This window comes from Notechis scutatus, chromosome 1 (assembly GCF_049901735.1).
Source record: "Notechis scutatus isolate UNSWTSFEM ecotype Mainland chromosome 1, rNotScu1.2, whole genome shotgun sequence".
NCBI lineage: Eukaryota > Metazoa > Chordata > Lepidosauria > Squamata > Elapidae > Notechis > Notechis scutatus.
Genome location: NC_142009.1, coordinates 167,441,043 through 167,462,668, shown reverse-complemented (window position 1 = coordinate 167,462,668; position 21,626 = coordinate 167,441,043). Strand labels below are relative to the sequence as shown.

The following is a 21,626-nucleotide window of genomic DNA, read 5'->3' as shown; positions in this document are numbered from 1 at the left end:
CTGCAAGCAATATCACTTCTTCAGTTCACAGGGCCATAAATTTATCTTTCCAAAGTTGAAGAATACACCTCTTAATAAGGTTGCAGAGAATATATTTTTGTAGTCCACTCTCAATTTCACTATAGTATTTATGTAATGCAAAAGATTATGGACATCCAAATCTATTAAAACTCAACCTTAAAGGCAAGTTTATACAGGTAATGATGTCTTCTTCCTTCCCATATAGAGAATTTAACATATTTTCAAAAATGTGTTTGAATGAATTACATCTCCAATAACACAATAAATTGCTTTTGTGTACAAATCTAACAGACTCCAATAAATCAGATTTTTGTTGATTTGCAAAATAATTCATAGTCTAAGATCTTCTGTAATTTTTTAGGTAGAAATTGAGACTCCTATTGTTTAGAGTAGACAAAATAAAGATCTCCAATTCCTCATTACAGTCTGTCTCTGACATATACATATTGAAATACAAGTAGTCCTCAACTTATGACTCCAATTGAGCCAAAAATTTCTGTTGCTGAGACAGTTGTTAAATGAATTTTGACCCATTTTATGGCATTCCTTGCCACAGTTGATAAGTGAATCACTGCAGTTGTTAAAGTTAGTAACATGGTTGTTAAGCGAATCTGGCTTCCCCACTGACTTTGCTTGTCAGAAGGTCACAAACGATGGCTCTGGGACACTGCAAGCGTCATAAGTTTGAACCAGTTGCCAAGCATCTGAATTTTGAACCTGTGACCATGAGGATGCTGCAATCGTGTGAAAAACAGGCATAACTCACATTTTTCAGTGTTGTTGTAATTTAGCAGTCACTAAACAAATGATTGTAAATCGAGGACTACCTATAATTTATTAAAATATATTTATTAAAAATAATGTTTCTCAGGATTTGGTAATTCTAGTAATTTAGATGTCCCTGAAATTGAAAATACTACTGATGCAAAAGTAAATTTTAGCAAAATATTAATTTAGCAACAAGGCAAGCTAATAAGTTTTAGAGACTTTGTTTTACCACCAATCCACGAAATTATTGCCAATTCTTAATAAACCAAACATATCAACAGCCTCTGTTTGTCTTGGCTTCAAGTGATATTTTTGGTGAGTTCAGTCTAGGACTTCTTTGTTATTTTTGCAGTCCATGGGATGTGTAATAATTGTCTCCAGCACCACAGTTCGTCTTTTTCCTATTTGCCTTTTTTAAAAGTCCAAGTTGCACAGCCATGAGTAGCAATTGAAAAAATTATTGTGTTAACTAATCTGCATTTGGTCGTGAGGCTGATGTCTTTACTCTTCCAGATGTTATTCATTCCATTCATGTATATAATTCAAAATTTGGAACCCAGGAAGTTAGATATCCTATAAATAACTTCAGGAGCAGGGACAGCATTGCCCTGAAATTGCGGGCCAGGGACCAGGTTCTGGGTAATGAACATCTCTTCGGAGGAAGGATAGATAGTTAGGAATAATTCATTAGTGGCCTGGAATTATTGCTGCTTCTCCCAAGGAAACCACATGAATTGAGTTTCTTGTGATCAATGGAAAGTTGAAGATTTACAGATGCAAACTCTTAATAGACGTTTGACCAGCAAAAACCTTAGTTTCTTAATCACCTTTGAACTTACTTTATGACTTAAGAGAGATATTCCATATGGCAATGAAGATCGAAGTTTCTTGGTGAGTGTCTTCTTTTTGAAATTAAGAAAGGAAAGAAAAAATGGCTATTTTAAAGGATTTTAGCTTAAAAACAAAATGCTTCATGAAAAGGTCCAAAAAAAATAAAAGGGATAAAAGGGGCAGTGATTTTTTTTAAAGAACACAAGATATTTTTTTTTCTGATGAAAGTCCCTTTGAAAATAGCCATAGTAATTAGACTAACAGATTGGACCTTCCTGGGAATGCTGATTGCTTATTATTAAGCACAGGAGATAATTGGTAGATTTTACAAAACAAGATGATATGAGGTAAACTATGAGAACTGTAACTACAGAGAAATAATTGGGACTAAAGTGCTAAAGATAGAGATAAGAAAACATTGCTTTTTACATTCACCAAGTAATCCACATACTTTCAGTTTAGCACAATGGCAATCACAAGAAAAGCTGGTAAATTAGGAGAAAAACTCAGGGACTCATTAGAACAACTTAAGGGTACAGGTCGAGGCTTTCACCAGAGTTATTGCAGAAAATGTTTGAAGAATTTGGCAAAAAGATGACTGCAGTGGTTAAAAGGAAGTGGAAAAGGATTTGCTAAAATTAAAAAAATTAAAGAAGTAGTTAAGAAGATTGAAGAATCTATAAGTCAGTTGGGTACAGGCTTAAAAGAAATTACTGTTCTAAGAAAGTAGAAGTTTTGGAAACTAAGAAAGTATAATTAGAGAAATGGAGAAAGATTTGGATAACTTGGGTTTATTGGAACTGAGAGAAAAAGAACTTTGCTGAAGATTTAGAACATTTTCAGAACAACATGGAGAAGATATTAGACTAAAGTTCTTAAGTGTCTAATTTTTTGGATTGGGAGGAAGACGAATTGATTTACAGAGATGGATAAGATTTATAGTATTAATGTACATTTTGCAAAATTGACCTTTGCTAAAATTTTGGCCTAACTACTGTATGGATTATAAATGCTTAAAGAATATAAATAAAGTAAATGTTCCTAAAAATGGAAAAAGAATAATTATTTGGAAAAGTTAAAACAAATTGTGATTTGTTTACAAGAAACACATATTAGGAAAAATGTAAAATATTTAAGTCATAAAATCTGAAATTTCTTTCAGCAGAATTGAAAAAAATATGGAGTTGTTTTGTATATAAATCCTCAACTTTTGTATTTATCCTCAACTGATGACCGTAACAGATATTTGGGGTGGGTGTTAATCTTATGCAGTTGGGTCAATGGATAATATGTGGTTAAAAGAGTTGCAATTTATATTATGTTATGATCTGAAAGATTTTGTAAAATGAAGCATGTAACATTTATTTATAATATAAAATGTTGGTATAATATGACAGAGAAATTATCTAGAAAGTATTTCAAATATTTATTGAAAATGTGGACAACATGAAGGGACATTTTATCATACTTGGTGGACATGTAAAAAAGCTAAAAAATGGATTCGCATACATTGATGCAGAGGATTTTAAACATTAATAATTCAATTGATGTCAGAATATTCCCTTTTAGGGCTAATGGATAAACAGAAAAAAAGGCACAGAAGATTATTTCAGTATATGATAACAGCAGTGACATTATTATATGCAAAAAATTGGAAAGATTCAACACTACCCACTATGGAGAAATTGATGAAATTGATAGATCTAGCTGAGATGAATAAATTAATTTCTTTGATTAGAGAAAAGACATTGTCTACATTTATTGGTCACTGGAAATCTTTTTTTCCCTATATTTCTATCACTTCTTTTCTTGCAGTTCTTTCTTTCTTTCTTTCTTTCTTTCTTTCTTTCTTTCTTTCTTTCTTTCTTTCTTTCTTTCTTTCTTTCTTTCTTTCTTTCTTTCTTTCTTTCTTTCTTTCTTTCTCTCTTTTCTTCCTTTATATTAGTTTTAATAAAAGTTTAATCAAATTAAAGTATATGTGTGTGCATTTGTGTATGTGTGTGTATATACACATATACACACATATGTGCATACATACAATGCATATATAAAAATATATTGTAAATATATATCTAGTATAAAAAATATAAATCTTTGGTATAAGTTTTAATTTAGACCAATTACTAATTCACCCCTGTGTACTAATCTAATGCATCAGGGCTGGAATCAAAGTATGAAGTTCAGGAATAGGTAACAAAATATATATTTTATTAAATTTACTATCTATGTTTGAATGCATTGCAAGAAGAACTATGGATATTATTATCCTGCCTAAAACAGATTTTGAGAATTTTAAACATATGTTAAGCATCAAAGAGAAAATTCAACATTCTTTATCAAGTGAAAAAATGGATGAAAAGCTACATTGAGCTTTGCTTTGGAGTTGGAAAGGCACATACAAATTCTTGTCCCATTTAATAAATTATCTGGGAAATCAAAATAAAGCCATGTATGTATACATGCATGTATGTATGGTTCTATATACTGTCCACAGATTTTATCAAAAGGACCCCAACTTTTGTCTATTTCTTTTCCCCAGCCAGCCCTGAGAGAGTTTTAGGTGGAGTGTATCCTGGAATCTCCTCAGTTTCTGATAACAACCTACTGAAAGGGTAAGCAGCTCCCTTGGGCTGATTTTCACTTCAAAGTAATTCTCAATATGGATACGATGGCATGAGCATATCAATATTTATTAGAATTTTCAGGTTCCAATTATACTTAGAATTCTGGAACAAGATTCAGTGGCATTTCATTACTGTAGCCCTGAAGTTATGAAAATGATGACTGGAGAAAATTTAGTTGTTTCTCCAGTCCAAGTCTGTAAGACATTTTCACTAGAATTCAAATTTTGTTTTTTGTAGTTCTATAATAAAGAGTTATAGATTTGAATATTCACCTGTTAAACTCACACAGTATGTTCTAATATTTTAGAGTAAGTGGCAGAAGAGAAAAGTACTGTATTGTAAGGTGTGAAAATTGAACACATATCCTTTGCCCGAGGTAACATCTGTTAACGGAGGCTTATCAAATTAGAATTTCTGTTACATGCATACATACGTATATTGATATTTAGACACATTATACAAGTATAACTCTCTTTCTCCACAACACTCTTAATGCATAAATAATTGCTTAGCTGCAGCCAAGAAAGTCAAGCAAATGCAGGGAGGACAAAATAATAGCTTTTACTGTAACAAATGCATAAAGGCAAATTCCTGCATTTAAAATTTTGTAATACTAATTGTTTATATTTAAAATATTGTAATAAAACTAGTTGTTCATCACACACTAAAATCCACAGGTAATTAGGAAATCAGCTTATGTATTGCTATACAAGTTTCTCAAGACTTGTGTTGAGCAGAGTTGCCAAACCTCAGGCTCATCTTTCTGTGTAACTTTGACATGAATAATAATAAACCAAACAGTTATAATTAGCATGTGTGTACATACAGACATAATTGTATGAAGAAGTAGACCTTAACGAAAGAATCACTGCTCCTTTCTTCTCTTCTTATGATCATTTTCAGCACATTCTATCTAATGTTACACAGTTTAGATTATCTGAGATCACTTCAGACTGACAGTTTTTACCTCCAGTAATAATGCATTTCATGGATTTATTCCACCATCTCTTTAAGTTAACTTCATTCATGCTTTTGAGTATCTGTTTCTTAGCTACATAACAAAGACTATGGTACAGTTGTCAATTAATCAAGGTAATCTTGTCTTTATACATGACAACCAAACCATGTTTGAATTTGGGTAACATGGAAAAGGAATGAATAACATCTGTAATTCTCCCTATTCTACAAGGACACAAAAAGAGTATGTAGGTCCTGGCCATAAACAGGCTTTAAAGTAATACTTTTTGGCAACAATAGTGCAACAACAATAACAACAACAACAAAAGAAATGGTGCAAAAACAAGTAAAGAAGGTCCTGGTTTAGATGGGCTGCATGGATTCTGGTTGAAATCACTAACAAGTTTGCATGCAAGATTAGAAAACGAAATGAATCAGGTTCTGGAAACAATAGAAAGTGAAAAATGGCTAAGAAATGTTTTCATTCAGAAGGATGTAGAAAGGGGAAATAAACCTGAAAATTACAGTCCAATGACTTGCCTGCCAACAACATACAAATTACTTACAGGCATTATTGCAAACCAAATTCATGGATATCTAGAAAACAAGGATTTGCTGTCTGTAGAGCAGAAAGAACGCTGCAAAAATTGAGAGGAACCAAAGACCAACTGAAGATTGATAAACTGGTTTTGAAGAATTCAAAGAAAAGACGAACACATTTGTCCATGGCCTGGATTGATTATAAGAAAGCATTTGATTCTGATCCACATGGCTGGATTGAGAAATGGTTAGACATTTTTGAAATTAGCAGCAACATCCAGAAATTCCTGAAGACTTCCATGAAGCTATGACAAATTAATGGCAGCATTAGCATACAGGAACAGCAGCACACAGGAACACCACCCCCTTCTTCCTCTCTGTCCCCACTGCTGGGCAAGCCCATGCGAAGAACGGAATGGCAGTGTTTGCACACAGAAATGGCAGCACACAGGAATGGTGCCCCCTTCTCCCTCTCTGTCCCCACTGCTGGCGATCCTGTGTGAAGAAGGGAACAGCAGCATTAGCACAGAGGAGCGACAGCACACAGGAACGTCGCTTTATTCTCCCTCTTTGTCCTTGTTGCTGGGTGATCCCATGCAAAGAAGGGGGCTAGCAGAGAGGGGAGAGTATGAGGTTGCTGTTTCTGGGACAAGGGGACCCGTGATACGTTTGGGTCTGGCTCACCCAGCTTCTCTTTCCTCACGCAGCCAGCTAGATCAGTCCCCTGCAAACTCCATCTCTTGGCCGAAGTTTTGCACTCCACTCGCTGAGGCAGAGGAAGGGACTGGTATGGTCAAGCTAAGTGTCTGAAGGACCCCATCCCATCATCAGGAGTCCTGGTGCCTCCGTTTCTCAAGCCGGGTTTCTCAGAAGACGACAGACTATGCAGGGGGCCTGCACCTATTTATTAAGCTCCCGGATTGGCTACAACACAAGTGTATTAGCTGTGATGGACAGCAAAACTAGAACTGATTCCGGACATGGCTTCCAGCTCTGAGCCAAAGCAGTGGGAACCAAGGGCTGCCTTGGGTGCCACTAAGGTGCAAATGTACCATGATGAAGGTGGAATGGGCAGCGTAAAGGCAAGTTGTACTTCGCTTCTGCACACTAAGGTTTCGGCTATCGGTACTGCCTCTTCAGCCTGCCTACAATGCCCCCCCTTTCCACTATAACACCATTACCTTTAGGGAGCTGCTACAGTCTCAAAGATCACAGAACAAGAGAAAAGGCAGCCATGTGTGCTGCCACTGCGGTTCCAGACGGCTGCCTTGGGAGTGAGGGGAAATAAAGAGGCCAGTCAGCATGCCAAAAGGTTCACTGTCTTGCTTTGCTCTCCTGCCTCTGCTGCCTTTTCTCTTCCCGGATCCCCTCATCTCGCAGCCAGCTTTCTCGTTTAGGGAGCTGCTGCAGTCTCAAAGATTGGGAGGGCTGCATGGCAAGAGAAAAGGCATTTCACTTTGCAAGAGTGGAGGTGGGAAGTCAAAGCAAACAATGGTTTGGCCTGCCGGCTGGCCTTTTTCTTCCCCCTCATTCCTGAAGCAGCTGGGTAATACTAGGCTGCGGAGGCTTTACAGTATTTCTGGGACAAGGAGAGTGTGTTCCTGCTGCCGTTCCAAAGGGCAGGGGGTGGCTGGGAGGCCAGGCACTATCGCAACCTGACTGGGCAGGCAGGCTCAGGCCGGCTGGTGGAATGTGATCATTCCTTTGCTTGTGGTCCCCGGGGGACTGGCCAGGAGCACCTGGTGGGCTTGGGCTAAGCTGGGTGGCTTGTGCGGCAGCAGGAACCGCCACTTGGTGGGTGCTGCCAGGCCTGGATCCAGAATTAAATGCAGAAAACAGCATACCACGGGAGGGAGACCTGCTCCGGACCTGCCCATTCAGCCAAAGACCGCCTCAGGGGCAACATGGCAAAGTTTGGCCTCCTTTTGGGGCCAGCTCTCAGCTGCCACACACTTACCCTCCCCTCCACCTTGGATCCCATATCCAACCCGTGACAGGGCAATTCATCACTTCCAGGCAGCAGGTGAGCAGGCGGGTGACCCTCCAGTGAGAGCACCATGCTGGGGTGCTGTGCGCCCAAGACCAGACACTTTCTCTTGGGCCTCCCTCCTGGAGCCAGGCCTCACCATGTCCCTGTCACAGCCCTTTGGCCGAGTGTGGCAGGCTCCCTCCCCTACCATCAGCCTTACCTTCTCAGGCCAGACGAAGAGTGGCCACATGAGAGGCAGCTGGGCAAGGAGTGGAGATCGGCCGTGTGGTCGAGGCAACTAGAGAGCAGTAGCAGCTATGCCATGGGTGTGATTCTAGGCCAAAGTGGGCGAGGTGAGATAAGTAGTGGGAGGAATGGGGTAGGCATGAGGGGCGGGGCTGCTAATGATGTGATTATCTGGTTCTCTGAACTACACAAATTCTTAATAACCAGTTCACTTGAACTGGTCCAAACTGGTTGAATGCCACCTCTGCTTAGGAGCTTTCGAAGCTTCTGACATGTTGCACAGCCAAGTCAAGGAAGTTACTTCAACAAACTACATAAAGTTAGTCTAGAGAATCTTGAGATTAAAGCTGGGTGTGGAGGAAATACTATAAAGGCAATTGACACCTTGGAAGTGCCTGTAATATCTGGAATAGTAGATTGGTCTCAGCTAGAATTTGATAACATAGATAAAAAGATAAGAAAACTAATGACCAAGACTTCTGGTTGACGTCGCAGCAAGAACGGCTTGGAAATTAGCGGGCTCCGCCAAGCCCCGCAAAATCCAGCTGGCAACTGCTGTCGGGAGACCCTATGGGGTCAAAGCCACCTTGTAGGGGCAGTAAAGAAAGGGGAGGTGCTTTGTGGACCATGAGGAACCCACAATTTCCTTGTTAGCTTAGGTCCAAAGCACACTCTCCTGACTGGCAGCAGAGACAATGGCCATTTTTGGCAAGACAGCTGAACCTATATAAGATTTGTGCTGGAGTGGTCCATGGATAGAGCATTGAAATTGGGTGAAATAACTTTTAACTCTTACTCTAAAGACTTAACTTGAATACAAGAATTTCAAAAAATAATCTCCAAGTGCTAAGGAGGCGGCGATTAGACACACGGAGAAGACTAAAGACTGAAAATTAAGAGGCGAAAGAATGCCCAAAGGAAGCTTTAAAATATAGAAAGCCTGGAAAAAAGCTTAAACAATCTGAAAAGTGATTTCTGGGAGAAACTTTTTTTTCTTATTTGTATCTTTAAAACCACTGGAATTATCAGATAATCAGCTGTTTTTGACATACTGTTTAATGTTGGAATTTGGAGCAGGAAAGCCATCTACTGGAACAAGAGGAGCACTACAGTGTGAGAATTTTCAATGAAAGTGAGAAATGTCTAATACACATAACAGAAAAAAGTAAACAACACCTGGAAGGCAGCCTGACCTTGATTCTATTTTAAAAGATGATTTGGATATTTTGAAATAGTGAGTTTATTTTCTTTTTTGAAGATTTTTAAGATGAACTAAATGCAAATAACTAAATTCTATTGAAACTGGTTATTGGATTGTGGAATTGAAAGATTGGAGGAAACCTAGTGGATTAATTTGGGTTTGGATTATTAATGCTTTTTGACAGAACATTTTATGAGGCAAAAGAAGAAATGTGAGAGAAGAAAAGAGAAAAGAGGAAAAATTAAATAAGACTTTAAAATTTGGGCAATTGGGAAGAGAAATAACTGGAAAACCAAAAGGTTGTAAAATACTAAAGAACTTTAAAGAATATAAATTTAGGGGATTTGGAGGTATAACTATGGGATTGACTACATTCTATTAATAATTGGCTCTTTTGAAGTTTTTAAATATTGAGACATTGGAAGCATAGAGGTATATTTAATATTTATTAAATTGTTACAAAATGGATTGTCAGAGGATAATAGAGGGATATGAAGAAATAATTTTGATGCTCAAACGCATGCATGAAACTATAAAGAACAATAAGGAGACAAGGGGATTGTTTAAAGATAAAGAAATGAGTGTAGAAGAAGCCTCTCAACAACTTGGGGAAAAAGATGAACATGAAAATAGATGAGAAATTGGAAGAAGCAGTTGAAGAGAAAAATCAAAACGACATGCAAGAAGAGAAGGATAATGAAGAGAAAGGACTGATAAGTAGGAATCAAATAGATAATTCTTTAAAAGTTTATAATAAATTTTTTTTCTCATAGACTGATTATCTACAACATCACATTCGAGTTACCAAAATCATACATTGGAAACTTTGCCAGAAGTTTGAGTTTGAATGGGGCAAAAATTACTGGAAACACCACATTGACAAAGTTTTTGAAAATGAGCAAATCAAGATCCTTAAATGACCATACAACAAATAAATTTGAGATACAAAAAGGAACGAGGCAGGGATGTCCATTATCACCATTATTATTTATTTTGACTTTAGAGGCACTAACAAGAATAATTAGGAAAGAACCGGAAATAAAAGGACTAAAAATAAATAAAGAAGAATATAAATTACAAGCCTTCACTGACGATTTGGTTTTTATTTTAGAAGAGCTGCAAAATTCTGGACCAAAATTGATAGAGCAATTAGAAGAATTTGGCGAAATAGCGGGGCTAAAAATTAATAAGGAAAAAACCAAAATACTTACCAAAAATATGACAAATGTACAAAAAGAAAATTTAACAATGAAAATGGACATCCAGACAACAAATAAAATTAAATATTTGGGAATTGTAATTTCGGCAAAATGTATAACCCTCAAAGAGGACAATTATACCCCATTAATTTTAAAAAATAACTGAAGATTTTAGGAAATGGAGCAACTTAAGACTTTCCCTTATGGGGAGAATTGCGTCTATAAAAATGAACATATTACCAAAATTATTGTTTTTATTCCAAAACGCTCCGGTAAAATTAAAGAAAAACTTCTTTGGTCAATTGGATAAGCTAGTATCAAAATTCATATGGCAGGAAAAAAAGCCCAGAATTAGACTGAAATTGTTGCAGGATGCTACTAAAAGAGGAGGACTTGGCCTACCGGATTGGGAAATATATTACAGAGCGGCCATTCTGATCTGGGTTAAAGATTGGATAAGTGTTAAAAACAAAAGAATATTAACATTAGAAGGATATAATTTACAGGCAGGGTGGCATGCCTTTTTGTGGCAGGACAATCATCAAATTCATGGTTACTTTCAAAGGCATAAAATTAGGCAGACCTTACTAAATGCATGGAATAAAAACTAAATGGCAAATCTACATTGAAATGCCAACTTGGCTATCTCACTACAAGCGTTATTGTACCCACATTTATTGCGTCGAGGGCAGGTCATTACATATGAGGACATATTAGATGAGAAGGATGATTTAAAAACAAGATAGGAGTTGAAAGATTTGGGATTTGAGATAGAATGGTGGGCCTATTTACAATTATAGTCGAGGTATCATGAAGATATGAAAGAATGGGGTATTAGTAGACAGAATTAGATAAAATATTTTTAGGAACAGATGAGAAATTGATTAAAAAATGTACAAAGTATTATTGGAATGTAAATTGGAAGAGGAAAAGGTGAAAGAAACGATGTTGGCCTGGATGAAATATTTTGGATATGGTATAAATTTGGAAGATTGGCAAATTTTATGGGACAGGAATAGGAAAATTACCTTGGCGGCATAATATAAAGAAAATTTACATAAAATGTTTTACTGATGGCATATCCCACCATCGAAATTAACAAAAATGTACCTGAAATTATCCCCTAAATGCTGGAAATGCAACAAAGAAATCAGAACATACTACCATGTATGGTGGAAATGTGAAAAAGTCCAAATATATTGGCTGAAAATCAGAAACTGGTTAGAAGAGATGTGTAAAATTAACATAGAGTTCAGACCTGAAATTTTTCTATTGGGAATCAATGTGGGGAAATATAATAAAGAGATTATATATTTAATAGTTCATGTGACTACTGCTGCGAGACTAGCTCTTGCCCAAAGATGGGAAGGAAACGATATGCCAGAAGAGATGGAAATAATTAGAAAAATTTGGTCATGCTCTGAAATGGGTAGAGTAACTCAAGAATTAAAAGATAAGACTGAATCTGACTACTACAAAATTTGGGAGAAGTTTTACCACTGGTTTAAAAAAGAAAGGAGTAATTGTATTAATGATGATTAACATTTATGTACATATGTAAATTTGTATTTGTTTTTAAATGTTTTTCTGTTTGTTGTTCATTCATAAAATTTAATTTAAAAAATTAAAAAAAGATCCTGGGAGACTTTCAGATCCAAACAGACAGGTACATACAGTATCTGACATCACTATTGAAGAAAAGAAAAAAAAATCTGGTTCATTGATATTGCAATACCAGATGATGCATGAGGACAGCTGGAAAAAAATAACAAAATATTGTGATTTGCAAATTGAAGTTGAATGATTATGGAGGAAGAAATAGTAACAATTGTAATAGGAGCCCTTGGAGCAATACCCAAAAAGTTGCCTAGATACATGGAAATTTTGAACTTATTAGAGTTTAAAATCCTGACTTTGCAAAAAAAAAAAAACCACCTTACTCGGAACTGCCTTATATTCAGACACTACCTTAACAGTTCTCAGGCCCTTGGCTAGGACTTGAACTGTTAAGTTTTTACCAGTCCCAGACTGTGAATCGAGTTGAAGATTAACAACAACAACAACAACAACAACAACAACAATAGAAAAAACTCAGTTTTTTCTTGGAATTATGTGTACATTAATGTTTGAAAAGTGGCAACTGAGATTAGGAGACCCAATATATGATGACCTCTGATTCAGATGAACATCTGTGAGATGGGTAGTATCTAAATTTAATAAATAAAATAAGTACTCACCTTGGAGTCAACTGGATTTGGGAGAACGATTCAGGAATTGGTTTTAAAATATCTTTATATTTGTATAATGTGAAATAACAAGAGCCACTTTACAAATTACTGTATGTTGTTCTGTCTTTTGCTACTTCAGTGACACACTGTTTTCTGGAGGCCATCATATTTACTGTCAAGGTTTTTCTGCCTTCTCTTTTCCCAGAGGGCTAGCTATGCTAGTCTGTCATAATAAAGCAAACAATACTACTGGCACAAGTAACACAGCTTGGCTCTTTCTTTTTTTTTTATAAAAAAACAATCTTCACTAGCTGCCAATATGATGAATGCTTTTAATTGAAGAGCCTTCTAAGGTTTTCATCCAACTGGTGATTTGGAATGCCATTAAAACTGATGATTCCACAGAGCTTTGAGAACACATGTAAGATTTGGGGGCATCTCCTGCCTTGGGTGTAAAAACTGCAGTTGTTTTGTGAGGCCTTTTTGCTTTGTCATGCATATTATTTTTTCTGCTTTTATATTTGAATGTTTGCATTTTGGAAACCATAGAGAGTCATGTTTGGATTATAAAGACATTTAGTTGATGGCAAATAAGTATCTAAAATGTGGAGGTACATACAAGTGTGAGGGACAAAGTCCACACTAAACATTTAAGACATTATCTTAAACATTCATTCTCTCTTTTCTTTTTAAAAAAGTATTTTATTTTAGAAACAGACTTACATCTTATAAAAAAAACAAAAAACAAAAGAGGCCTAGCTATGTTGCTGTTTAAAACCTGTGTATTGTTTATTTCTTATAGATTTAGCATTGTGTATATGTGTGTTGAAAATAGAAGTATATTTCTCTTAAGGCAGAATAAATGTGGAAAAAGGAAGAATCATCTGTTTCAGAAAATGTGAACTGCCACTTCCAGTATTTCTCTTCCAGACTGGAAGAAAAATATTGTGGACACAAATTAGTCTCTGTTCTTTCAGTTTCGTAAATTGTGAATTTAAAAGAGGTAGCAAATCCTCAAGCTTTGCTTTAAAACCTACCTACCTAAATGTTGCATCTGGGGAGATGGAGAGACCAAAAACAAGCTTACCTATTATTAAAGCCATGGAATTAGAGGCTCTCAGCAAAACTTGAGATTCCCTTCTTGGCCACTGCAGTCATTCACTTCTGATCTCACATACTGGTGGCTTCCATTAGGTACCAAAAAGATTTTGTTTAAATCTCATTATATCATGTTCAGAACCAGGCTTTGGAATCAGTAGTTCATTACAGTGAATTATATTAGCCTTGTCTGCATTTGAAAGTTAAACAGGATTAAGCTGGGTTAGTACTTAACGACAGACTTCAAATGAATATTAGTATTGATAAGCAGGCTAGGAACTTGAAATATATCTAGGAAGAAAGAAAATTGCAACTACATGTACATTGTTGCAAAGAAAACTGCATGGATGCTTTCATAAAGTCCTCAAGAACTGAGCCTACATTGCTGTATAAATTCAAAATTGATCATAGGCGACCAAGTAATGGATGCAAAATACTTTTTCTAGATAATAGACATATAATTTCAGGGAAGTTCTTGGGTATTTGATATATTTAGATATGCTAGGCATTGGAACTGTAAATCATTAGAATGTTCATTTTTTGATCTGAAGGTAAGGAACACTGGGCTATTTTTACTACCAAGGACAGTTGACCAATTTCCCAACCCCTTCAGTCGTTGATTGGGTGGGTGACCTACTGTATAGGCAAGCAGGGACTTCATGCCTTAGTTTCTTTCTGGAAGCAGCTTCCTTTTATCAGTGGAATAGAAACTGGCATCTTTCCTGGCATTAGTATCTGAGGACAAGCATAAAGAAGCACTGTAGGCTCTTGTTCCACTGAACTTGGTGTTACATGCACTGTAGTTTGGAGGCTACCTAATGTTGTAAGCAGAGTTGCACTGTTCAGGTAATGTAATCTTTCAGTTTACCTATCAGATAGCTCTGAAGAGTTCTTCCTTATGAAGCTACTTCACAAAACAATACGATTCTTCATCCAGCACATAAGGAGAAGCCTTTTCTGACTCTTGATGCCAAAGGAGACTCACAAGTAAGATGCAATAGTACTGGATTTCACTGAATTTATTGCAATTCAATTCACTGAATGTTAAATTTATTTCAATTCCCTTGGTTCTGTTTATTTGAAGGTGAGTGTTAAAACCTTTTATGTAAACTACAATTGAAATTGTTCCCTAATGTCTGCTAGGCATTCATATATTCCAATTTGGAACTGCTCCCTAAAAGCAATATTTACCTCAGACTAGTATTTGATTTATAGATGGCTCTCAAAAGATAATTTCTTCTCCTTTAATGTTCTTTCTGTGCATTGCTTACAAGTATAATCCTGAATCGTCAAGTTGAAATTTTGTAGTTAGGCACTGGATGGATAAAATTGAATCTTTGTCCAGTCTAATTTTTACTGATAAATTAAATTGGAAGACAGCATATATAGATGAAATGATAAATAAATCATAAAGTTTACTTTTAAGGAGCAATTGGGGAGGAAGCTAAAATTCTTGTTTCTCTAACATAGAGGTAAGAACTTTCAAAATCATTCTTTGGTGATTAGTGCAAGTTTCATAGTTATGCACAAAGTTTGATCTATTTTTTTGGGGGGGGAAGCTTGCATTTTCTATTAAATATGATTACTTCTTTGGTTCATCTCCTTTTTCCACTCTGCCAGTGACTCATGCAGTATAGCTCCCCGTGTAGTATTTAGTTGCTCTTTTGGTCCATACTGCTAAAAGTGTTACTTGTTTCCTTTCAAACTATGCTGGAAAACAGGTTTCACTTGAACTAATTTTCTCAAGTGATGAATACCAGCAAGCTAAATGGCGTCTCTGTGCATGCTTTGAAAGAGATTGGATTATGGACAATCTCACTGTGTTCAAGGAGGAATAGAAGGATAGTGCAGTCCCTTTAACTGTATTTTCTATCTTAGGCTTGATTGAAATGTTCAGTTAGGGCAGAATTGAGCACTCATTTTGAAATCTAATACTTTGCCAAAACACATCTCACACAAAATGAAAACAGGAATAGAATTACTAGACTGGAAGTGTCATTATTCGTAAGGGAGAAGCCCCATGGTTAGCACAGGGGCATCCCAACCCTAAAAAAAAAGTTGGGGAGAAAGAACAGACTAGGCATTGATATTATACCAGAAACCCCTCTGATAGACTGTCAAGGTTCTAACTAACTAACGAACTCAAGCAAATCAGAACTCTGAGACTAGGATCCTTCCCAAAGCTCTTCTTTACTGAGTACATCATATTGGCACAGCTTCAAAGGAAAACTAACTCTAAATCTTTCCCACAGTTTCAGTATAATTAAAATAGGAAATAACCCCCTCCCCAAGTGTCACAGGTTACATTGGCCAATTGGGTTAATTGGCGGGCTCTCCAGGCACTCCCTCCCCAACCTTATCCATTGCCAGTAGAGATGATCTTGGTTCTCACGAGAAAGCTCTCTGTTGTGTCTAGTCAGGCATTCCAACCTCCTTCCCACTTCCCTCTGCTGCCAGGTTTGGTTTGAAGTTGACCGAAGTCTTAAGAAACTGGACTGAGTTTTGGTCATCCACTTCTGGTCTCTTCTAGACTCTATTGCCAACAGCAGGCCTTGACAGGAACAATACTCAGAATTCTCAACAAGAGTGTTGGGTGTGTATCTGTGTTTGAGTTGACTGAGTGTGTGTCAGAGAGAGAAAGAGAGAGGGAGGGAGGGGGAGGGAGAGAGGTCTGGGTTGAGCTGCAAATCTGTTTCTATTTTTTATTTTATTTTATTTTCAAAACTACGTGCATCAGATATATAGATTTTACACTGTTGCAGAATCCTAAATAAACCTAAACACTAATCCTATGTCCCTCACTGTTGCTCCCAATTTATTTTTGATTCATACAACAGTCATAATGAAGTCTTTCTCTATTCTTAAATATATCTAGCTGAGTCTTCCTAATCTCATTTTGTTACTAGTTACCTTCTTTATCTTTCTGTCTATTTTTTTAAAAAAAGTGGTAGAAATGATGCTTCAGTGTCAGGAGATGGTACTAGCAGACTGTGATGTTCCCTTCTTGCTTAGTGTGTGACAACTGCCCAGTGCCACCTGGAGGCAGCCTCAAAACTGAAATTATAAAATAACTAAATAAATGGTCTCTAAGTCTTATTCTGTAGGTATACCAATTGTGTATTATTATTATTATTATTTCCCATAGAGAGAAAAAAACTGTATCTTTGCTAAGTGGGACAGAGTAATATAGCAGAGGACTTAATAGGCAGTGTCAAAAACCCACAGAACAAATACAAAGAAACTTTAAGACCCCATACTTTTCTTAGGGAAAGCTGGCCACTGAGCCATCAGTAATGATTGTATGGAGCTCAGTCTCCATTTTTTTGACTATGACTTAGCCTGTTTCTAGCAAGTTATCTTCTATAGCCAATAGCTCCCAGATATGTGCTAGCAACTCCAGGCTAGCAGCCCCCTTCCTTCTCCCCAAAAAAGACAATTTAGAGGAAGGACTGCATTTAGGAAGGAATAGATACCCAAAAAAGAAGGCTCATACTGTGCCTTAGATAGTGTTGGCCTTTATGGGTGGTACCTTCACTCCATGGTATATTGACCACACCTACAATAATTTCTTTACCAACCCCCACCACCGCCACATCTATGAATTCATAGACTGACATCAGAAAGAGAAATAAAATTTCTGTTTCATAAAGCATGTAAACTAACTCCCAGGATTAATCATTAGCATGAATCCCTGAGCAGCCTCTAATTAATCCCAAATCAGTTGACATCAAATGGCAGAGAAATTTAACATGCTGGAGCTGTTTCCACCAAAAGGCAAGGGTGTATTCTAGTTTCTTTACTTTTTAATTCAATAATTCAGACTCTCTCATCTTCTAATCATCACTCTCCAATGTTATTCCAGCCTTGAAATATGCAGGCGATGTATTAATTTTGTCTGTCTCTCAGGTGCAAATGAGAAGGACATTGAGGACATTGGCTTTCTTTTGCCTAAAAAAAACTTCCTTGTAATAAATTATCAAAACTGCTAGTGTTTGCATGACACAACAGTGTAGGAGTCCTTGACTTGCAATTGGTCACTGGACACCTGTTCAAAATTACAATGAACCTAAAAAAAGCTACTTACAATGTGTCTGTGCTGCAACCCACCCTCCTCGTCATGTAAACTGTGGAAGCTCCTGAGGCAGGTTCTTGCCCTGTTATCTGGGAACGTTTGACCCTGTTCCTTCTGAAGAAGTGGACAGGATCCTAGGAAGTATGTGCGCAAGCACCTGTGTTTTAGACCCATGTCCCTCCTGGCTTGTGACAGGAGGGTGGATTCTGGCGGTGATTAATGCTTTTCTACAGAAATTTATTTTTTTCGTCTGTGTTTGGTCCCACTGGTTTTCTGAGACCATTTTAAATCAACCTGGCTGACAAAAGCTAATAGTAGATTTCAGTCCTTTAGCACTCTCTCTGGAAAGTCTCTGTCCAGCTTGAAAATGCCAGGAGTCATCTTAAACATACTGGGATATCAAACCAGTTTAAGCCTAGTGTCTACACTGTATGAATTATTCGCAAAAGGGCATGTGCCATCATCTTAACTCTCTTCAGTTCTAATTCTGAAATTTCATTAGGTTTTTCCCGTGGTTGGATGCTCTGCAGTTCTGTGGAGACACAAAAGATTGTAAGCTGCCCAGAGTTACCCTCTAGTAAGATGGACAGCCAATAAATAAATCAAATAAAAACAAATAAAACATCCATTTTCTGTAGTGCTTTTGTACATTTAGAATCTCTAAGCCGTTTGCTCCTTTTTTGCTTTCTGAATAGAGAATCTCAGAAGTTATATTTATATTTATCCCATCTTAAAGAACTAAGCTGGTAGACCAGGGGTAGTCAACCTTTTTATACCTACTGCCCACTTTTGTATCTCTGTTAGTAGTAAAATTTTCTCTAACCGCCCACCAGTTCCACAGTAATGGTGATTTATAAAGTAGGGGACAAAACCCCTACCGCCCACCATGAAAGTTGAAATGCCCACTAGTGTGCAGTAGGGACCAGGTTGACTACCACTGTGGTAGATACTACAATGTCTTTTACTGTTTCTATATCACAGGACCCTGACGTATCTTTCCAGGTTACCCAATTTTTGCTATCATTTATGGTAGCAAGTATTTAAACTGTAATGCTTGTAGCCAAGAGAAGAGTAAGGTTACTCCTGCAAACAGACTAAATGGATTTAAGACCAAAGAACCTTTAGAGGTTGTGTTTGCTGACATAATTGGTCCTAAAAAACCAAGTTTAGGAGGTGCCTGCTACATTTTGAGTATTATGGACCATTACTCACGATATGGTTTCTGCTATCTTATGAAAAAAAAAAACAGAAATATTCCAACATTTCTTTAACTGGCTAGGTTTTGCTGAGAGAAAAATGAAAAGTAAAGTAATTACATTAGTTACTGATAATGGGACTGAGTTTGTTAACAAAAGATTCCAAAATATGTTAAAATTGGCCACAACATACCGTATATACTCGAATATAAGCCGAGTTTTTCAGCCCATTTTTGTGCTGAAAAAAACCCCTCGGCTTATACTGAGTCAGATTCCCTCTGAAAAAAAATGGTGTGGAGCTCCGGAGCTGGGCAGCCGCTTCCTGCTTCCGTGTTTCCTTTGCAACTTTTAAGCATGGGGGTAATCGGAAGCAGAAAAGTTCTTGCATGAGGATATATTGTTTTTCTTTTTTAACTGTTTTTAGGGGGAAAAGACCCACCGCCATGTGAGAATGCTCAGACACGAAATCTATCCGCCCGAAAATAAGTGTGTGTGTGTGTGTGGGGGATTTTTAACAGAGGGAAGATGTAGGGAGAAGGCAAAAGCTACGGAAGATCCTTCAGGGGAAACTGAGGGGAGACTCACCATTGGTCCAGATGAGCCCCTTCCCCGCCCCTAAGGAAGCAGAGGCAGCCAGCAAGGGCAGGCAAGCCCCACTTCACAGACTCCGTCCGTCCCGCTCCCCCACCCACCCACCCACCCAAAGCCACGAAGTCCCCCAATCGCGCAGCCCAGAATCGCCCTCCCCTTGGGGCAGCAACGACGCCCGGTGTTTCCCGAGACAAGAAGCTTCGCCGTGCAATGAAAGCGCCCTGGCTCTAGGCTCATAAAACAACGCGAGCCGAGGTCGCCTGCTCCGCTCAGCTTCGTTTCCTCAGCCCCAGCTGCTTTCAGTCCGCCGGGAGGAGGGGGAGGAGGTGGTGAGGGTTGCTCGCGTTGTTTTCTGAGCTCTAGGCTCATAAAACAACGCGAGCCGAGGTCGCCGGCTCCGCTCAGCTTCGTTTCCTCAGCCCCAGCTGCTTTCAGTCCGCCGGGAGGAGGGGGAGGAGGTGGCTCTAGGCTCATAAAACAACGCGAGCCGAGGTCACTTCGGCTCCGCTCAGCCGTTCCTCAGCCCCAGCTGCTTTCAGTCCGCTTGGGAGGAGGGGAGGAGGTGGTGGCGGCTGCTCGCGTTGTTTTAGTTCCAGGCTCATAAAACAACGAGCCGAGGCCGAATGCCAGCTCAGCTTTCAGCCAGCCAGCTCCCGCCGGGAGGAGGGGAGGAGGTGGCGGCTGCCGCAGTGTTTTCTGAGCCCAGGCTCAGAAACAACGCAGCCGAGGTCGCTCGACTCCGCCAGCTTTGTTTCCTCCTCCTCCTCCCAAGCGGATTGAAAGCAGCTGGGGCTGAGGAAACGAAGCTGAGCGGAGCCGAAGCGACTCAGCTCGTGTTGTTTTATGAGCCTAGAGCTCAGAAAACAATGCGAGCAGCCGCCACCACCTCCTCCCCTCCTCCCGAGCGGACTGAAAGCAGCTGGGGCTGAGGAAACGAAGCTGAGCAGAGCCGAAGCTGACCTTGGCTCGCGTTGTTTTATGAGCCTAGAGCTCAGAAACAACGCGAGCAGCCGCCACCACCTCCTCCCCTCCTCCCGAGCGGACTGAAAGCAGCTGGGGCTGAGGAAACGAAGTTGAGCGGAGCCGAAGTGACCTCGGCTCGCGTTGTTTTCTGAGCCTAGAGCCCAGAGCCAGGGCGCTTTCATTGCACGGCGGAGCTTGTCTCGGGAAACACCGGGCGTCATTGCTGCCCCGAGGGGAGGGCGATTCTGGGCTGCGCAATTGGGGGACTTCGTGGCTTTGGGTGGGTGGGTGGGAGCCAGGATGTTGACTTTAAGCGCTGCCGACCAAGTGTTTCACAAATACCAGTGGGACCTCCGTCCACCACCACCCTCCCTCTTTTGCCTCCTTCCTTCTGATCAATCAGGTTTTCCCAGTATTTGCTCACAGCTGCGTGCTAGGCGTTGAACGCGGGGATTTCTGATTCCCCTTACACGCGCACAGGATATGCCGCGGGCTGTTTTTTCCAAATGCCCCACGGGCAGAGAACACTGACTTTCATGATAGTGAGATCATTTTCAAATTAATTGATTCACTAACCCAAGAAGAAGATGTTGATGACAGTGGGAGGCAGGTCACTCTCCTTGCATGAAAAGCAAGAGCCGTTTATTATCTTCTTCCCTCAGACAGTCAAGCCCTTTCAGCATGGCGATCCCGCCGCTAGGACACCTTGCAAATGCAAAAACCCCGGGATTTTGCATTTGCAAGGTACAAAGCTGCGGCGGCAGATTGCGCGTGCTGGAAAGGGCTTGACTCTATTACGGGAGAGAGAGAGAGATCATAAGAACGGCTCTTGCTTTTTTCTTGCAAGGGAGAGAGTGACTCCTGCCTCCCACTGTCATCAACATCTTCTTCTTTGGGTTAGTGAATCAATTAAACCTTTCATGATAGTGATATCGTTTCCCAAATTTCCCTTAAATCAGGGAAGAAATCACAAAAACCTTTGGACTGAGAATAAGGATGTTCCTATGATGCCATTTTTGTTCACTGCTGTGTGAAAAGTGTGAAAACACACTTCTTTTTCTTCATCTTCTTGTTCCCTATTTACTGGTCTCTTTCAAAGAGGAAATTGTGAACATCAAACTT

The 21,626-nt window shown here is 38.8% G+C and overlaps 1 protein-coding gene across 23 annotated transcripts in view; it reads left to right on the top strand.

Annotated features, from left to right (window-relative positions):
- MAP2 (microtubule associated protein 2) overlaps nt 1-21,626 on the top strand; it is a 260,296-nt gene that overhangs the window by 64,824 nt on the left and 173,846 nt on the right. For 21 of the 23 annotated variants that reach the window (XM_087949430.1, XM_087949429.1, XM_087949425.1 and 18 more), the window contains exon 3: nt 4,160-4,232. The gene's annotated coding sequence lies outside the window, so the exon portion shown is untranslated. The remainder of the gene's footprint in view (nt 1-4,159; nt 4,233-21,626) is intronic. The other 2 variants (XM_087949428.1, XM_087949447.1) reach the window with 1 other exon arrangement.